The sequence below is a fragment of the Ornithodoros turicata genome, chromosome 5, assembly GCF_037126465.1.
Source record: "Ornithodoros turicata isolate Travis chromosome 5, ASM3712646v1, whole genome shotgun sequence".
Lineage (NCBI taxonomy): Eukaryota > Metazoa > Arthropoda > Arachnida > Ixodida > Argasidae > Ornithodoros > Ornithodoros turicata.
The window spans coordinates 54,486,196-54,498,856 of NC_088205.1; positions in this window are offsets into that span (position 1 = coordinate 54,486,196).

The following is a 12,661-nucleotide window of genomic DNA, read 5'->3' on the forward strand; positions in this document are numbered from 1 at the left end:
CATGGACTGCAGGGACTAAGTATTTGCATGTGCATGCTGTGTGCAGTCCTAACACAATTGCTATGCGCGGATAACAGCGGAAAAAGTGGAAATGGCCCGACCACAGACTAGGTGAAAATGGCCTGTCCATGGGCAAAGTGGAAATGGCCTGTCCATAAACAGTCTATGGACCAGCTGAATTTCCTGGCCATGGCATTGTGTCTATAGACAGTTGCTGCCAATCTCCCATTGACTGTCTATAGGAAGGAAAAAGGGGGTGTCCAAAGGTCGTCTATGGGAATCTAATGGACAGCCTATAGCTTCAATGGACGTTTTGTCCATGGCTTGTCTATTGGTTGACCAAACAATTTTTCACAAGGGGCTACTTGAAAGAGGAGATTGAGTTTGCCAAAAAAGCAGGTTCTTCGTATGAGACTTTTGTGTATATGTGTGCAATGAGCCAGATACAAGGCTGAATACTCCATTTTGAGTACTACTTTTCCTGTGTATCCCGTCAGACTGGTTGTAGTACCTGTATTTACGTTTTGCTGTCGTATCTGCAAAAATCGGGACACAGCTCCAGTTAGGCCGTTAACATAAGTTGAGCATATTACAGTTTGTTTGTAGTGTAATGGTTGTGTAGCTACATTGAGAGCCTGTACTTGACATGTAATAAATGTTGATATTGCTACGGAACACTGTTGCATGCTTTAATCCACATTCCACTAATGCAGATTGATATTGAAACGGAGAATAAGATGCCCTCACCATGGAAGTTGTAACTAGACAGTGATTTGCCAATGAATGGGTTCATGTTACAGATATTCACATTGCATCGTGAAGTTCACGCTTAAAGGGTCTCTGACCAGAACCTGGTCAATGTCTTTGTTTGTATGGATAACGAACCTACATGGTGCCTCCAAGTTACAACTGAAACGTTTCGTCTCTGCGGAGCCGCCAAGTATTCCAAACAAGGAGCCGAAAAGTGGTTTCGATTTCTGCTCTGAACTCGTGCGATCAGCGCAAAACTCAAGCTATGATGCAGTGGTTTTCCCATGTGTATGACGTCAAACGCCCGCGACGTTTATTGGTGGAAAGTCCACAACGGAAGTTCGGGTGGTTTCCACAACTTCCGTATTGCTGGGTGCTTTTTCGATATGGACGCGGAAGCACAGCGGAGTCGACAATTGAGCTTTTCAGCTACCTTTCAGTAGCTGAGAGGCACCTGCTACGTGCAGCAGAGTTTGGAGGCCTTGCTTTTGAAATGTTTAGCCGCAAATCGACTTCAGCATGAAGAGGAAGTTCCAACGACAGACTGTTAGATGAGCTTTCGGCATCCATCATGATGAAGCACATGAACAGTTTGTGTAAATTTCATGTTTGACGGCGCCGTGTAAAGGGGCCGGAGTGGTTCATGCATAATAATGCCGAAAGAAGTCGAGTGCTTATGTTGCAAGGAGCTGCTCTTAAAGTAGCATATTTAGAACTTCGAGGGCAGCACGAACCTAGCGCTCATATTCACAAGCAAGAAGCGTACGTGTCTCATGCACAATCATGCTGGTTGGTTTCAATACAAAACAGTTTTTCTGAACTTTTCGTTGTTCGTCACTTATTCAGAAAGAGTGCAGCTGAATTAATACTCGGCGTCCTACTAGCTTTAGCTTTGTTCAAAGCTTGCGTGTCTCATACAGGACACTACAATATACACTACATACCAAGAGTTCGTGAGATGGGTATTGCACAAACTTGAAAAAAAAAAAACAAGAGGATGGTTATACCAGTCTGCGCGGTAAACGGGATACGCAAAGCCTTTCCCATAGTAACTACTACATGCTTTAAATACCCCAGATACTAGGTGGAAGTAACCCCTACAGGGGGTGCCCGTGCAATTTCAGCTGTAGACACATGTCGGTAATGATGTAATTATAATAATGACCCCCCTCCCCCCGAACTTTTTTCAACACTCCTCCATGCTTGGGTTTCTGATAAACCACTGTGCTGACCCCTGACACAAAGCACCATCTCATCAGCCTGCTCCGCCTGGTAAGAATTACATTGGGCTCTCAATTCCACCACAGACACAAATCCAATCCTGTTCTGATGCATCCTTTTGTCCACCCATTCAGTCAATATGTCGTAAGTGTTGTTCGAACTCTTACTGTCTGATAGCACCCAAATAGTATTGTTTAAGCACCACAAGTATTTTAATGATCGTTATGTGGAAGTAAATCAGACTGTAAATGCAGGTTACCCTGTGTGTGACCTCCGGTTCCTGCTCTCAGTCCTCCAGAAGTGCTCACTACACAAGTTGACTATCGAAAACATCAATCTTCCGTGCATGATGTAAAACCCCAGTTCGCTTGCTTCCTAGCCATTTTTTCATTCTCAATCTTCCTTTTGTGTGCAAAGTGCACACCCAGTTCGAGTAGGATGTAGACCTTGAGGAACCAAGCTTTGTATCTTGGGCTGCTCAAATACTCAAATAGGCATGTTGTCAAAGATGGAGTCAAAGATGATGTAACATGAAATGTGGTTCATATAGTTTATTGTGGCACTCAGATAATATCTTCATAATATGTCTGCAGAGATTGCTCCAAAATAGCATATGTGATGCAGCGTCATACCTTATTGGGCTTCTGGGAAAAATCATGATTCACCTGATACAGACCGCAGCTTTTGTAACGGTGTCTGACACAGTTTTAGCAGCCACTGTTTTAAAATATGCATTAAAAATGCTCCAACTATGAAAGTATCACGAAGTTCTTCATTTCATTTGTTTACTTTAAAGACCCTTGTGAAGGTATTTACATAAAGGGGGAGGTTTTTTATCCAAAAAAGACAAATACCAAAATGATGTATACAAAATTCGTTCACTCACCACAGAGAAATTCATTCGATCTGAAAACGATCATAGCACTTGGAAATAAAGGACGATACATTTTGTTCTGATGCTATGTGGGCAGGAAGGTCATTCCAGTTTGACACCATCAGCTGGTGCGGAGAGTAGAGGAATTTTTTTGTTTGTGTAGGTGGAGCAAGTACTTTGTGCGGGTCATCAAGTCTTGGAAGTAACTTGTGAGGGGATTGACAGTAAGTGGGGTGGGGAGGAGTGTGACCGTAATATAACTTATGAAAGAATGCCAGGCTTGATACCTTTCATCTGGTAATCAAAGGAGTAAGAAAGAGTTTGGCTTTAATGGCTGAGACGCTGGAAAAAGGATGATAATCACGAGCAACAAACCGTGCGGTTCTGTACAAATTCTACATTGTCGATTAAGAGATGTTGGGATGGGTCCCAGATTGCAGAGGCATATTCCAGTTCTTTTGAACATGGCAGTTGGTGTTCTGAGACTGGAACACATAGAAAATACAAGTACATACAAAGCATCAAGTGCCTAAGAAATGAATAATGAAAGAAGGCGGTCACTGGAAAGGTTAGCGAGTAGTAGTACTTGAACCCACATCTTCTGTATTACCGATCCAAGGCCCTTACCAATTGAACTAAGCTAACACGCCTCTCCAGTGACTTCCAAGGGTACAGATGTAGCCTAGGAATAGGTTTATGGGCAGGAGAACATTAGTCACTGTTATTATACAGGCATAGCTCTCTGTCCAGTATGATCACCGCAGAGCACATTTACAGGAACTCACAGGCACAAAACTTCCATAATAAATATGTAATAGCCTCAAACAGCTATTATATATAATAACTGGGACATGGAACTCCAATAGCAGATGGTCCGGCAGTACAACACATGTAATCTTGCCATCACTATATTTTTCCTAAAATGCTGAAAATAAATTGATAGAATTACTGCAGTGAACTGCTGATTTTTTCACCTCAGATATATTTTTAGCACTCGGTCTTTCATGTTTCAAATTATACATGCATCGAACCTGCAGAAGCTTGTGTGTGTAAGTAGAGTGACACATCTCATGTGCAACAGGCAGGTCTAAGTTGTATTGAGATATGTCAATTCCTTACGCGTGCTCACCACCTGTAGATTCCTTTAAAGAGAACAAAAAACTTTTTGTTAGTAACAACTTCACGCTATATACCACATTTATAAAAGAAATTGGTCCCGTACCTGACGGACAACTGTCATGACCATTGCCAGATGTCTTCCTCCCCTGTTCCTTCCACTTCCATGAAGTCATCACCCTAACATTGTTAAAAAAAGCCATATAAATGCGATGACTGTGATATTACCACTACGAGCATACAGCAAATCACAACCACATAAATAAAATACACAATTTCACCGAGGTGTGCACATTTTCACACACACACACACACACACACAAATACATAACAGAGTGGCCTGTCTCTAATAACACTTCAACAAGTTTGTGTAACTCTGTTTTGAAACTGGACACAGGAAGGCCATTTCCAATCAGCTGCAAAAATTTGTTCGGAAGAGAAACGGTTTCTGCTGATTTCTGTAGTTGGTCCGTAGCAGTGGAACCTTGTAAGGTGGTACAGTGATGGATTACATACCGTAATGCAAGTGTTTGGGATGGCGCTAAAAGATCCTGAATGTGCAAGGCAATTTTGTGTAAATGTCTGATTTCCAATTGAACACTTTGTCTACTGTATTTTGCGTGTCTTGAAGGAGCTGAGGGGCTGGATGGATGCATTGTAGTGGCACCCCTGGTGGGCCTCTTTGCAACGAGGTTCCAGTACATTGCACCTGTAGACATGGTTGTCGTACAGCAGGCTTTCTTTCTTTTTTTCGTGCACTGCAATTTTATCGTAGTTGCCCTATGTGGTGTTTCCCCAGATTAGACAACAAAAGTACAGCTTGGGGTAAACTAAGCATTTCAACTGCGTTGGTTTAGAATCCAGAGCCCTTCTTTACTATGTGCAGTATGCTGCATATTATAAGGAAAACAAATAGAAGAAAATTTGTACCTGATCCCTGCCTTGTATTTCCAACATTTGGTTCCACATCTTGTCCAAGGAAGTCATGAACTACATGGTGCACACTGCTGTGACAATTATAATGTTGCACCTAGGTGCGGAATACACAGCTTCATTTTACGTACTGTGGACGTTGCTTACTGCATTGGCATGGCTGCATTCAACAACACTCGGAATTGTACAGTAATCTTTTGATTTAGTGCGTAAACTTCATTTTCTTTAATCCGTATTTTTCTTTGTTGCGTAAATGGTCTCCTAACATCTGCATGCCACAACGTAATTCTCACAAGGAGAGTAATCACTGTATAAATTATACAGAAGAAATTAACCTCGTCACGTCCATTATGCAACAGTCTTGGAAGATAGATTCAAGGAAAGCACTGCGAACTGCTATAGCGGAGGTTCTTTGTACTAAAACTGAGGGGTCCGTCTGATAGTCTGCATTCTTCAAATACGATTGGCAAAATCCGCTGCCAACCATACCTGCCGCTGCGGTTGAACGCGCAGTATCGTACGGAACTGAATGCCCGCCGAGAAGCTCACTTTGACGACACAACCGAGGCATGTCAAATGAAGTCTGTATACCTCGATAAATTGGTCGTTGTTCCAAAAGATATAAATAAAGAAAACTTGGAAATACACACACTACGCTAACGCTGTGAAATAGCGCGCTGGATCCCGAAAGTCGTCGTAGCTCGTAGCCTCGTAGCTCCCCTTTCCACGGAAGTCGCTAATTGGATTATCGCAGTTATAAAACAGGTCGTAGATTTCGAAGTATATACATACTTTTTCTTTCCAGACATTGTGACAACAGTAGATCGGCGTAAAAATGTTGGTTCTTGCTGAAAGTTGTTGTTGTAGTGCTTGATCACGTGACGGCATTCTGCGAGCTGATTGCATGGGCGATTGACGTCATCCCAGTGGGATGACCAGATGAGTTTTCTATACATATGTACGTTTTCTTGGTTTGACGCTAGGTGTGCCAGCGTCGGCGTGAACCGCAGTCGTTAAAGCAGTCTTTGACTTTCCGCGGCCTAAGACTAAGACGGATGTGCGAGCGTTCCTGGGCCTGGCTGGCTATTACCAGCATTATATACCCAACTATTCCCAGATAGCCAGCCGACTTACATATGATTTGAAAAAAAAAAGTCTCTGTAAACGTTGAATGGGACGATGCGAAGGAACAAGCGTTCTAAGCCCTAGAAAGAGCACTGACAAGCAAGCCAGTGCATGCCACACCTGACTACGGACGTCCCTTTACCGTATGCGACCGCGGAATAGGAGCAGTTTTGTGTCAACACAACGATCTTGGCCAACAGCAGCCGGTTTTGTTCATTAGCCGCAAGCTAACAGTACGCGAGGAGGCGTATAGCGCATCTGAAAAGGAGTGCGCATGTCTCGTTTGGGCAGTAGAGAAGCTGGCCTGCTACCTTGCAGGTACGAAGTTAACCAACGAGACAGATCGTTGTCCTCTCACGTAGTTACAAAACATGTCTCCAAAGAACGGGAGATTGTTACGCTGGTGCTTCGCGCTCCAACAATATAACTTTGAAGTACGTTACAAAAGAGGGCGCTTCAACGGCAACGCTGACAGCCTCAGCGGAGGATTCTGGTTCTGCGGGTGAGCTCAAGAGTCGTCATAAAATCTGTAAAATGTTGTACATATCACTTTTGCGACGCCAGTAGTAAAGAGGGGTTGAGAAACACAGACAAGTCCAAACTAAGGCACCCCTGCCCCTGAGCCCTGAGCGTATTTTCCCTGCGCGGCGCGTCCCTGCGCGTATTTTTCCCCGTGCGGCGCCAGTGCGGAGGCTTGTCCTCGCCCTTATAACATGCAGAGACATGCAAAGAAGGGTCATACACAAAAAGTACGAGTGAAAATATATTTATTAATGCCAATTGTAATGCCAATCAGGTTGCGATATATTTATTAAAGCCAATTGTGCTGGGAATTGTGCCAATTGTGATGCCAATCAGGTGAAGGAGAAAAACCCAGCCGAAAAACCTTCACGACCTGTAACAGAAGAAACACAATACACATAATAAAGAATATACTTACTCATTACCAATTTCACAGCTTCCATATGGATATGACTCAATAGCATTAAAGAGATATCTCTTATCATCATATGGCATGAGTGCAAGCTTAGTTGTTTCTACTGTATACATGCATTGGCGCTTACTACATATGGTCCTTTGTGGATGACTTACCTTCACACTATTAAACAAAACATCTTTATATACATCATGATACAATTCCTTACGAACAATACTTTTCTTAACACCTTTTGCTCTAGCAATTTGACTATCGTCACTCAATCGGATAGAATACATTTTTGCTTTCAGAGCAACCACCTCTTCAATTATCCTACCTCCAGTCTCATCCTTGAAGTGGAACAATGCACCCTTATTTTTATTGCTATAGAGTGGATGATCAGTGGGATAGGATGAAAGATCGAGGTGATCATCTGCAATCTTTTTGATTTCCTCTTCATACTCTGACGTATGAAACACACCGATGATAGAATCGGTATCCGAGTACATGATGGTGATGGGACAATTCAACTTTTCCAAGAGAGTGCAATAGACAAATTCATACATTACCAACTTACTATAATCTAAAATACAAAAACCAATCTGCAATGGAAAGCTACACTTTACCTTCCTTTTCTTCATCTCATACAACACACAATTCTCAGACAAAATTTCAAATCGAATGCAGTCATTCGAGGAGCTATATCTTTGGGCCTCTTCTTTGCTGAATGCTATCTTAATTGATCTAAATCGCCTGGGGGAAAGGAGCGTCCTGCCATAAAGCGCATTACAGCTTAGTTTTAGTATCTTCTTCTCAAAGTCTGTTTGCGCTGCAATGCGTCGCTTAATGTTCATTTCAATGTATGGACCAAAGACCACACCCTGACGAAATTTCAACACTCTATGAATTTTGCTCACGCGCATACCTAACTTACAATATAGACTCAACAAACGATAATGTACAACATACTCTGTTTTATCATTACAAGTGAGAAGTAACTTACCCTGTGCTGCAGGTTTGTAATTCAATTGGTCTTTTAGAGCCAACTGATACTCAGACAACCAGCTCTCGTCAACCTTTTGCTTCATTGGAGCTAGTGGGAAATACCTAGTCTTCTGGTGTAGCTCCGGTGGGTAGACGAGGTCGCACACGTAAATGTAGCCATACTCTGCATCCTGAGGATGGTTAATGATGTCCAAACTCGAAAATTCGGATTCGGGCACCCACTCGAATCTTCCAATAGGCAATGGCAATGTCTGGCAACCAGCATACAGACTGTTTGCATCCCAATAGGAGATGTAACTTTGCGGTTTCTCCGGGTCAAAGTTTGCACAATATTTGTTATTGGCAGCAGCATACCTCAATCCTTGTTGGCAAATACCACCTCTAATAGAAGACTCGATGGTTCGATACATATCTTCATCTGTAAGCAACTCGATCTCAGCCTTTGTATACTTGAGAGCAGCCTGCCAACTGAATCCAGGTAGACTGACAAAGTGCAGCACTTCCAATCCATATGTCTTCATAGAAAGCTGTCTAAAATGCTGCATAACATCTAAAAGGAGCAGGACGTCACATTCCAAATAGATCAATGTATAATCCTTCAATGACTTGCAATCAAAATGGTCATATGTTTCCCGAGCGAAAGCATAGTCATCTTCGCTGATGTGTGTTCCATTCAAATCGTCATAAAAACCATCCATGGCCGGTAGGCATTCTTCATTGTAGACTTGAAAGCTTTTGATCCAGGAATATGGGTACACACCTTTCCTAGTTAAACGGGCAAAGTCATTACCATACACTTGCTGTAGACACTTAAATGCCTCAATTCCTTCCGACACCTTCAAACTATCCACCAAACAAGAAAGGGAACTATTTAAAAATTGTGTGGTGTCCCTGAATATGAGATTGCCATATTCAAAATTGCGAATCTTCTCCGAGCTCGTCGCGATGAGCCTGGGCGGGCATTTCCACTTCAAAGCATGGAAGCAATGTAACAAGGAGCTGATGTCGTACTGAAGGTTGTGGATGAGCACGGGAATTTTGCCATGATTGCTGCAACTGATGTTACATTCGTTACAAATGGTAGCCAAAAAGTTGCTGACACTGCTTTCACGACTGTGATCGTGATGACGAACCTTTTTCCTGGCAACACTAAATAACACACCACAATACTCACAATGTGTTGCAGTGACATGTTTACGAGTTTCTTCCTCTGTGAGTTTAATGGGGGCAGGGCAACGACTGATATCGACCACCTTGTTATGAAAACGTAACAGGCAGTCGACGCACCTGGAAGCGGCATCGGGGCCTAAATATTTTTCATTTGCCAGTATTTTCGAATCATATGTTCTTATTAGAATGCAGCAGAAGGAACTCATAACATGCTTCTGCACGGCACTTTTCACGTTCGTATTAGGGTCGAGGACAGACTCTGTATCGAGTCCAATAATATATGGAAATGCAAACATGTGACCAAACTTGTTAAATTTTAGAACATTCTTACCTGGCTCAGGGAATTCCATCAAAAGCTCCTCAAAATTCCTGCACACTCTCCTATGTGACACTAGGTTTTCCTGTGCTATAAATCCCCTCGTACACTTTTCACAAAAAAACATTTCTTTGCGACCAAACAAGGTACTATAATTCTTTATCCCAAAAAAGTGATTATCGAATTCCAATAATTGCACTTTATCGTCAAATGCGAGACGCGGAACACGGGAAGTGTGGATACTCCCATCCTGATATGAGTACACATACACTTCAATTTGGTTCCGTTCTTCAAATTCTGCAATCTCCGAATACGATACCGGACCGTCGGGCCACCATTTGACTCGTGCCAATGGATTCGAATCGAGATCCACCAGATACTTACGATATGTTTTCCAATCAGTTGCATGCGATTTTTGAGGATGCAATAGCGCTAAAGTATTATATTTGAAACACTCATTGTTGGGGCATTTTACATTTGTGAGTGTTTTCTTTCTTTTTTTCAATTCGGCGGGAATTACTGTGTCACAGCCAATCTTCTTTTTTTCAATCGCGCTTATGTTCAATTCGATTTCGGATACGTCTCGTGAGACGTAACCACTACCTTCACCCTGATAATTTTCCAGGTTGCGCGCTAACTCGCTAATCATTTCATTTAGCGCAACCATTATATCCGCGAGACTATGAATTTCTCGCGACACGGCACTTAGAAAAGCAAAATGGCTACTCATCGAATCGCCAACTTGCTTTACCATCAATACTTTCACGCGCATATAAAATTTAAAAGGTATGGGATGTTGTTGTTGTAATATGGAAACTATATCGTGCTGGTAATGTACCAGGTATTCGAACGGATCCTCGACAAAGTCATCATACGGTGACGCGAACAGGACGTAACGTCCAAGGTACCCTTCAAAGGCCGCAGCGGTTTCAAAGAACGGAAAGTATGGTACGCTAACACCAGGATGAGCCACCGAAACATGTTCCGCGAGATTGTTCACAACAGGCTCTGGGCTATCAGGATTTTGCACGGCATCTGCCGGCGTATTATCATCAAAAACTCCATCCATCAAAACCTGATCAAATTCTAATCCCCACTCTTCATCAAACAAAGCAGGATCTAAATTTGGAACATTAGCATCCTCCTCCATACGACGAAGTACCTCCTCAACGCAATCATACCCACAGATTCCACAGCGAGGCACTAGAAACAGACATTCCATAAATTAAAATAAGAACAATAAGCAAGAAGCAGACTTACTTTTCAAAGATCTCGGCAGCACACCAAAACAAATTTTTTGGCAAAGGAAACAAGCACTGCAACCAGGGCAACAGAACTTGGTGGAAAAAACAACCCGCCAGCCACTATTTTATAGTAAATGTGGGCGGAACCGAAAATTGCATATAGAAAATCGTTAACCAATGGCATACTAAGAAAACCAATAGGCATCCTTTCCATCTCATTCTCTCCCAAATCAACGATGGAAACAGACGAGTGCTATTCACTCTCCCTGGAGGACTGTGAGTTTTTTACAGCTTTTCTCCTCTCTTTCCACTGACTTAAGGAGATTTTTTTGTTTTAGATTATGAGTGTCTTCTGACAGGCGACTTGCCCATTGTGCAAACATTGAAGACACCACCCAGAAGTTTCTTTATACTAAATGGTGATCATCTGAGACAATGTCGCTGCGGGGGATTGATTTCATCGAAATCGTCAGACTGGCTAGATCCTAACATCAGACCATATCTCGGATGTCATCCCAACTCGGATTGAGTATGAACTCGGCAGAGAGATTTCACTTGACTATACAGTGGATGATGTATAAAGACCTGATGAAATTAAACTCGTACTTGAATTGCAACGGACCTGAGAGTGACTTCACACTCATATTGCGATGTTTACCATATCAACTCAAAACAAGACGCGGACAACTAAGGAAGAGACTACAAAAGTTTGTCGCCGTGAAATGTGACTTGTTAAGACGATACCGTGATGGTGAACAGATTTCACCGGCCATTATCAATGCCGGTTTGAGAAGACCAATCCTTCGGAATTATTACATTCAGCATTCGCACTACATCGTCCAACGAAAAGAAGACGGATCTCGCAAGATAGTGAGTCTGGAGGATTATCTTCAAAGTGCTTGTACATTGAATAAATGAGAGAATTTTTCTTAAATGAGGTATTCCTCTTCAGTCATTTTTATTACCTTGAGATCGTTGTGTACAAGGTTATTGTCAAATAATGACATAATGCTTTTGAGTGAATAATTCTTACAAAGACGGGAAGCAAATACGGAAACAAATAGGCCACAGTGGGAGCTGTAGAGACTCTGTATACACTTGTCACAATATTCGTCAACAGGTAAATCTAACAGTTCCTCTTCAATTGGTGGTAGACCAAAGCTGTCCACATAGATGAATCTATCATTTCGATCCATCATGTACATCAACCAATGCTCTCCCGGGCCGTCGTGTGGATGCGTATTAATGACAATGAAGCCTTCTTCTTGAAGTGGCGAAACTCTGTCGACAGCGTAGGTTCCTCGATACATTCTCACAGTTTGAGGGTTCATTGAAAACAATAATTCAAGATCTAGAACGTCCATGATTTAATCCAAGTGAACTGCAAGGTCAGCATTGACTGTCAATATCTTGGGGCTCTCACTTATAAGTATAATCGACACAGCGTGAGGCAATGGTTTTGCAAATTTAAGTTCAATTCTACAATTTCCCTTACGTATCGGATTAAAGTAGCCGCCAACGGACTCGTCTGCACTGAGGTTCCAATGCAATATGAATGAATTAGTTTTATAATTCTGATAACGCAGCTCGACGCTTCTATCATTCAGTTGAGATAGGAAATCATAATAGCTTCCTCTGCATAGGTCATTGTCCCAGTCGTATGAGAGTTGTTTTCGATGTCCATCAATTGTTAGTGTTACTGAACTCACGTTGAAATGTTCAAAATTGAAAGGACTCAGTTTGAAGTCACCCTGATAGGCGTCGGTCCGTGTCATAACCATTGAGATCCGATCTGGAATGCGATCGGTGTATAGATTGTCGAAAATACCATCCACTGACCCAGCAGTTATTGTCTTAATTTTGCTTTCCAAACCTCGCATAGTATAACACGCTGGATGTTTCTTCAGTATAGATTGGTGAGAGAGGAAAGTTGAGTTACTGACTTTGACTTTACGTAATGACAGTACTGCATTGTGTATCTTGATTTGATG